At 37.4% G+C, this 7,969-nt stretch overlaps 1 long non-coding RNA gene across 1 annotated transcript in view; it reads left to right on the top strand.

Moving 5' to 3' along the window:
* The first annotated feature begins 3,925 nt into the window (after window positions 1-3,925).
* The window catches only part of LOC149122766 (uncharacterized), a 30,923-nt gene continuing 26,879 nt past the window's right edge, over window positions 3,926-7,969 (top strand). The window contains exon 1 of the long non-coding RNA XR_016219393.1: window positions 3,926-4,089. This is a non-coding gene — a long non-coding RNA (uncharacterized LOC149122766). The remainder of the gene's footprint in view (window positions 4,090-7,969) is intronic.

Here is a 7,969-nt window from a genome sequence, read left to right as displayed (position 1 = left end):
AGTGATTGTAAGTAGCACTGTGTTTTGTTTTTTGTTTCTTGTTTTTGACAGGCAGAGTGGACAGTGAGAGAGAGAGACAGAGAGAAAGGTCTTCCTTTGCCGTTGGTTCACCCTCCAATGGCCACCGCGGCCGGCGCGCTGCGGCCGGTGCACCACGCTGACCCGATGGCAGGAGCCAGGTACTTCTCCTGGTCTCCCATGGGGTGCAGGGCCCAAGCACTTGGGCTATCCTCCACTGCACTCCCTGGCCACAGCAGAGAGCTGGCCTGGAAGAGGGGCAACTGGGACAGAATCTGGCGCCCCGACCGGGACCAGAACCTGGTGTGCCGGTGCCGCAAGGCAGAGGATTAGCCTAGTGAGCCATGGTGCCGGCCTGCATTGTGTTTTTAAATTTAGTTCCCACGTGCTACTGCATAGAAATGCAATACTCCATATAGTTGAATGTCAATTTTAAAAGTTTTTTTTTTAAATATTTTTTTATTTGAAAGGCAGAGCTATAGAGAGACAGAGGCAGAGGGAAAGTGACAGAGAGAGATCTTCCATCTGCTATTTCACTCTCCAAATGCCTGCAACAGACAGAACTGGGCTGATCGGATGCCAGGAGCCAGGAGCTTCTTCTGGGTCTCCCACTTGGATGCAGGGTTCTTAGGACTTGGGTCATCTTCTACTGCTTTCCCAGGCCACAGCTGAGAACTACATTGGAAGTGGAATAGGCATGACTCAAGCCCATGCCCATATGAGATGCCAGCACTGCAGGCAGCACCTTTATCCATTAAGCCACGGTGCCGGCCCCTAGAAATAACTGAGAGATTCTCTTATGTGTTCAATCTCTTACATATGTTTAATGCTGGAAATATTTGGTTATAATTATTAAACGTTTTTCATATTTTCTATTTTAATATATCCCTTACTCTTTTTTAAATTTTGTCATCTTTTTGACATAGTCCTAAAATATTTCAGTTGTGAAATTTTTATTCAATTAGCCTTTAAAATATTTTGTTAATGTTTATATTGTTTATAAAATAGGTTTGAACAGTGCATGAGGTAATCATCAAATGAGTTTAACAAGGATTTGTTCCTACCAGTTACACAACAGATGTTGACAACTATTATGAAATCATAGAATTTGTTCTTGGTATTGACTTCTGGTATCTTAATATGATCATAACACTAAAAATCAGGCAACCAACTAACAAAGAAGCATGGAAAACAACACCAAAATTTCAGCTAACTGGGGTACTGGTATTACTTTAGATCCCTTTTCCTGATTTTCTGATTATACCAAGTCTTAAAGCAGCAGAGTCTCCCAGTTTAGTAATATGGGCTTTTTTTGTAGAGAATAAGATTTCCTTACATGAATTGAATATTTCATAGGCTATCAATTAAGGAATGAAATTTGTATTATGTGAGCTGCTATTAGTAAAAATGCAATTGAAATCAGTAATTAATACTACCATCTGGAACTAGCCCCAATTACCGTGAAACAAAAGCTGCTACACATTGGACAGCTGCTCAATTTGGGTGAATTTGTACTTTGTCCTAACAAAGGGTGAAACATTTTTGTTTAAGAAAATACAGAAAAGTTCTGTGTGGGTGATTTAGTACTGAGAAGAATGAAAAGACATGAAATATCAAAATTGAAATGCATGAAAGACATAATTTGCTCAGTAATGCTATGGCTGTTAGCTATAAGTGATCTTTCATTGAAATTTCTGCAGTACAAAATAACATGTGAAACTAAAATCTGCTAGAGTATACTCTAATTTTACCATTAAGGAATTTGTTTTAATACAGCGATTCTCTGTGGATATACCTTTATAAAATATATCATTCATGATTTAACAAAATTTATGTATATATGTATGTATATAAGTGCATCTTATATGCATCTTCGTACCTTCTGGTTTATTTGCCTGGGAAAGGACAACTTCTCCTTGAATATAGGCTCTGTTTAGGTTTTTCACTTACTATATTCAGGTTGTTTTCTAGTGTAATAATTAATTTCCATCATGTATTTTTTTATTTCTTAAGCTCCCCATTATTCATTTTAATTTTTTTAAAAAGCTATAATTAACATTATTCCTATTTCCCAGATAGGAACTTCTTCAGTATGGATTCACATCCTTTCAGTTTGAGACATTATTTTGATCTATGCTATACTATTTTCCCTCACTCTTTTCCTAACACAATCAACTCTCTTGTCCTCTTAGCTTGTTACTCATGTATTTAAGCTACCCTGCCCTATGTCACGGCACTCAGTACTTCTTTCATTTATGAGTGCAAAGAGATGGTGCATAATATTCTCAATGTGAATATAATACAGAGTGACATAGTTCATCTAATAGTTTATATTTTATCTCTTAAAATTGTTACCCAAATATGTTTGTTATGTTTCTCTATGGTCACTCTTGAATTGAGGAAAGTTTAGTGATATTGCTATTTATTTAACATACACTCAAATATGTGGCGGGGACGCAGCTATTTGAACCATCCTGGCTGCCACCCAGGGTCTACATTTCCAGCAAGCTAGAACCAGGGACTTGAACCTGGCATGGAACCTAAGCACTACAATTTGGGACACAGGTCTTGTAATACTTACTCCTGGCCTGAAGTTTAGTTTGCTGCTTCACACTGCCATCCATCTCTTATCTATTTCCCTCTAAATTCTCTATTGGATTCAAGGTTGCTACTAAAGTGCAAACTTTGCTATTCCCTAATGTAAATAAATTTAGCCATTGTGGAGATATTTAAAGCCTCCTTCCCTACTTGGGTAAAATCTCTGAGCTTGGACATAGGGTGAGGAAATGTTGTCAGCTCTTCCTGGTTCCCCTCTTTCTCAGAGTGTTTGGCCTATTGTGCTTACATACCTTTCAAGAGTAACTGGATGGAGAGACCAGTACAACACACTGTGTGGCAATAACCTGGAAGTTAGCCTCAGTATTAGGGAGAGTAAGAAACCTTGTATCCTGCTCTTCCCACAAAGGCATCTTAACCCAGATAACAACTGGGAAGGGGAGGCCCCTTGATTGACCCCTTTTGTTGCCCAGAATAGAGATTTGTGCTGCAGAACTGGGACTGGGAGGACAGAAGCAGGTTGTGAGTTGAGGGCCACAGGCCTTGTCCATGGGAATTGAGTAGGTTGTCTTGAATAGATATTTTTCATTTGCTGTATGACCTCAGATTTTTTTCCCGAAGATTTAAAATTACTTTTTTAAAAAATGATCTTTACAAGTTTTGGCTTTATTTCACTGGAGAGTGAGTTCATGTTTCTCAAATAATAATTCCAAAATGGATTTTTTTGTCATTCTTATAAAAAGTGGTGTCTTTCAGGAAAGTTCCCACTGATTATTTTTTCTTCAAGCTCAATATCACCTTGCTTTAGATTTTGGAAGCTTTGAAGATGTAGAAGGTCCAAAAGGAAATTAGATTTCACAGTCACAATGTAAGAGCCCTGAGGTCATCATGAATTTACTTTCTTGTTGTAATTATTGCTTTTTTAAAACAATGTAAACATATCTAACATAAATATGAAAGCTTTTATGAAATAATTTGAATTCCAAATAAAAATTAGAGTACACATGTGTATCTCTCCTTTTCCCATCTATATTTGCCCTCCTTACCTGTTTAGACTGTCAGCCCTTCTCAGAAGGAATCACTTGAATCGTGGTTGTTTGTATATATCTGTGTTGTATCAGTGTATCACTCCTCTGTTCCATTTTACTTCTCCGTTTTCTTTAAAATAATGATTTCTATCTTTGTTACTTCTTGAACCACACATACATTTTCATAATCAAATTTTTAATCTCTGTCTTTATGCTTCATATAAACTCTCTAATATTATTGCAGGCTTTGCCTTTCACCAAATTTTGGATTGTGACTCTTTTTCTCAGATGGGTTCTTTGTCTTGCAAATACAAAGAATGAGTCACACAGACAATGGAGGGTGAAGAAGGAACATAATGAAGTGAAAAGAGAAAGCAAAACCAAAAGAAAAAAGCTCCCAGAAACACCAATCAAGGTCCCAGAAGAGGCAGCTGTTGAGAGGATGTTGTCCAGAGGTTTGAGTCTTCTGGGCTAGAAGTTGTTGAAGGTTTGCAAATATGTAATCTACTCATTTCTGTTTTGTTTTCAGTTTCTCTGTCTTGCTTCTGAGTGGCGAAGTGTTTTGTGTCCCTGACTGTCTGCTTAGGGCTACACCCTGTTTCCTGTCTCTGTCAACATCACTGCTGTAGACCAAAACTGATCAGAGAGACACAGTCTTTAATCACTGAATACAAATGTTTGAGGATTTTAGAAATAGAAACCCAATGAGCAGTCTTTGCAGTATTATGGTTACCAAATAGTATTTATTATATGGTGATGGCTAATGTCATTAAATTTGGAGAAAATTTCATGTCAAGGTTAAAAGGATCAATACTTTTTCAATTTGTAAATTAATGAATGGCCTGTATACAGATTAGTTGTAAAGATCCTCATCTAATTTTATTCCTCAGGTTCAAGCGCAAGTTGATCAAATGGACCACATTTAATCTCTTTGTTTTTATACTATAAAATTTATAATTTTTATGGCATAGCTCGCTTTTATATTTTGTTTTAGCCTGGATTTGTAACTGCTTTCTTCAAATGGTTAATACATATGCCAGGCAAATACCTCATTCCAGTGCTCCTTGAATCTTCCACTATTTGGTTATACTAGATTAGACTTTAAATTTGCCAAAGATCATTCTGAATTCCTTTTCCTCAGTGACTGTTTGGAAGATACTTTTTCTAAATCTCTGTTTATTACTGAATGTTTTATTATTGATTGATAATGTTTATTATAAAATGATAATATACCTTAATATGGAAATCTATCTTGAAAATTACTCTCCTTTGAAATTGAGAATCCTTTTTCACTTTCCAGAATGGATATTCCCAATGCTGTCAATCTATTTCTACTCTTTGGAAAGTAAAATTTCTTTTATTTTCCTGGAAGGCTTTGGAAGCTTAATGTTGTCATTAGCTTATTACTGAGTACCTCCTTTAGCTTGAATACTCCTATTTGCTGAGCCTTTAAAAATGTAAATTTTATTTAAAATAGGAGTTTATTCTTTATTACATACTCTCCATTCTCCCTTTCTCCCACTACTACACAGTGTATATTATCAATCTTGAATTGTTTTACTTTTTAAATTATCTCACCTGATTTCTACATTTTATTTTATTCTAAATTTGAATCTTCTAAATTAAAATAGAGACTTTTAATATTTTTAAAATTTATTTTGTTTTCATGTATTTGACAGGGAGAGAAAGAGAAAGAGAAAGAGAAAGAGAAAGAGAAAGAGAAAGAAAGAGAGAGAGAGAGAGAGAAAGAGAGAGAGAGAGAGAGACCCCCTTCCATTGACACCCTTCCCCAAATGCCTGCAACAGCTAGAATTGGGCCAGCCTAAAGCCCAGAGCTGGAAACTATTCAGTTTTCCTACATTAGTGACAGGAACCCAACCACTCAAGCCTCCACGTGCTGCCTCATGGGTGTGCATCAACACTAAGTCAGAATCAGGAGCAATCTGAAGACTTGGACTCTGGCTCTCCAATACAGGATGTGGGAATTACAGAAGGAATGTGAACCTCTAGGCTGAATGACAATGCTTAGACTTTGATTTTTAGTTGTAATGATTGATTGATTGCATTTTAAATGATAATGGACTTTCTATTTATCGGTGTGTTTCATCTCTACATTTATCAGAGCAGCCTACTCTTATTTAATGTTATTGCCTTCCTTGAATTGTCTGAGAGATGTTAAAATGATAGTTTTGTCAGTTCTCTTTTGTTCCCCAGCACCAGTTTCTCTAGTGCTTATAGTTTCTGTTGTAGTGGTTCATATTTCTGTTTCTCCTTTTATGCTCCAAATTTCTGTGGTTCATTTGTGTTAAGATCTTAAAATGAGAAATTTCTTGATTAACACAAAATACTTATTGTTTGTTTTCCTTTTCTACCCACATACCATAGATCAGACATTTATAATCAATCAGGAAACTATGGAAACACATTTTGCAAATAAATTGTGCCTGTGAATTCTTAAGCTTCAGTCAAGTTAGCTGAGATAGGAAAATGCTGATACCTCTCACATGCCAAGCTAAGCCCAGCACAATGGAGCAACCAATACACGGAGTACTGTTAGTCTATATATGTGCAAAGTTGTGCTTGAGTGTGAAGAACAAATGTAAATGAGGACCTTTCCAGTTCATCTGTAAGCAGGTTATTCATTCCTTAAGAAAAAAAAATTCGATTTTTTACTGCCATCTGACCTGTCTATATATCTATCAATGAAATGGGAGTTTCTTTAAGAATACCTCCTATTTTGAATTTGTGTACATTTGAGACTACTTATGTCTTCTCCAATCTATTCATTAATATGATCCTATCTATTTTCTATCTTATAGAAATACAGTCTACTGTTGCCAATACCCCTATTCTTAGAGTTTTAAGGGTTGCATTCCATTTGGTGAACAATATTTTTATGCCACTTGGATGTGGAAAAATTGGATTAAGCACATATGGTAAATTGTTATTTTGAACTGTTGTTTTTTATTGCCTTATGCCAGTGAGAAATGAGTTTTAAAACATTGTGGTTTATCATGGCAAGAATGATCTTATGATATTTTCTGTATTATGTTTTTTTTCTTCTGTCGGCTTCCCCTCAAAATTAATTTTATACTTCTACTAGGGTTATCGCATGTTTTTCTTACCCCATTTTTATGGAGATGATTTAATAAATACCCAGTGTTATGACATTTCCCTAACCTTTAGAGTCAAGACTACGTGTAGTAAATATAACTTAGCTAAAGGTTTTACAATATCAAATTCAATTTCTTAATGGTTCCTGGATTTATCATTCTTAGTTACTTGTTTGTATAAAATAAACAAAGTACAGTGAAAACTATTGAAACTCTAGAGTTGATCTGTAAAATAGGTCATCTGGGACTGGCGCTGTCCTGTAGCAGATAAAGCTGCCACCTGCAGTGCTGACATCCCATGTGGGCGCCAGTTGCAGTCCCAGTGCAGCTCCGGCTGTTGCGGCCATCTGGGGAGTGAACCAGCAGATGGAGAGCCTCTCTCTCCCTCTCTCGCTCTCTCTCTCTCAATCTCTGTGACTCTGACTTTCAAATAAATAAATAAATCTTTAAAAAATGTTGTCTGCTCAAAATATAGATACATATATTATTAAATGCTTCTCTAGAAATTGATATGCATTTATTCATTTTTAAAAGGTGCAGTAATATAAAAGTGATATGAAATTTCATTTGGCATTAAAGATCTGCATTCTACAATAAAAGAGAAGGTTTAAATTTGCCAGTGAAAACTCTCAATCCCCAGTACTAATAATTTCAGCACTTTACTCTAAAATGTAATCTACTGGTTGGTGTTGTTGTACAGTGGGTAAAGCTCTGCTTGTGACCTGGCATCCATGTTGGAGTGCCAGTCCAAGTCCTTGCTGCTCCACACTGGGGAGTGAACCAGCGGATGGAGGTGTTTCTCTCTCTCCCTCTCTCTATGTTTTCTCTCTCCCTCTCTCTTTACCCCTCTGCCTTTCAAATAAATCAGTAGATCTTTAAAATGTAAGCTAGGCTGGCGCCGCAGCTCAATAGGCTAATCCTCCACCTAGCTGTGCCGGCACACCAGGTTCTAGTCCCGGGCGGGGAGCCGGATTCTGTCCCGGTTGCCCCTCTTCCAGGCCAGCTCTCTGCTGTGGCCAGGGAAGGCAGCGGAGGATGGCCCAAGTGCTTGGGCCCTGCACCCCATGGGAGACCAGGAGAAGCACCTGGCTCCTGCCTTCGGATCAGCGCAGTGCACCGGCTGCAGCCCGCCGGCCACGGCGGCCATTGGAGGGTGAACCAACGGCAAAAGGCAGACCTTTCTCTCTGTCTTTCTCTCTCACTGTCCACTCTGCCTGTCAAAAAAAACAAAAAAAAACAAAAAAAACAAAAAAA

This window comes from Oryctolagus cuniculus, chromosome 13, assembly GCF_051225735.1.
Source record: "Oryctolagus cuniculus isolate XC-2025 breed Fujian yellow rabbit chromosome 13, ASM5122573v1, whole genome shotgun sequence".
In the NCBI taxonomy this organism is placed as follows: Eukaryota; Metazoa; Chordata; class Mammalia; order Lagomorpha; family Leporidae; genus Oryctolagus; species Oryctolagus cuniculus.
This window is presented reverse-complemented; position numbering and strand designations above follow the sequence as displayed.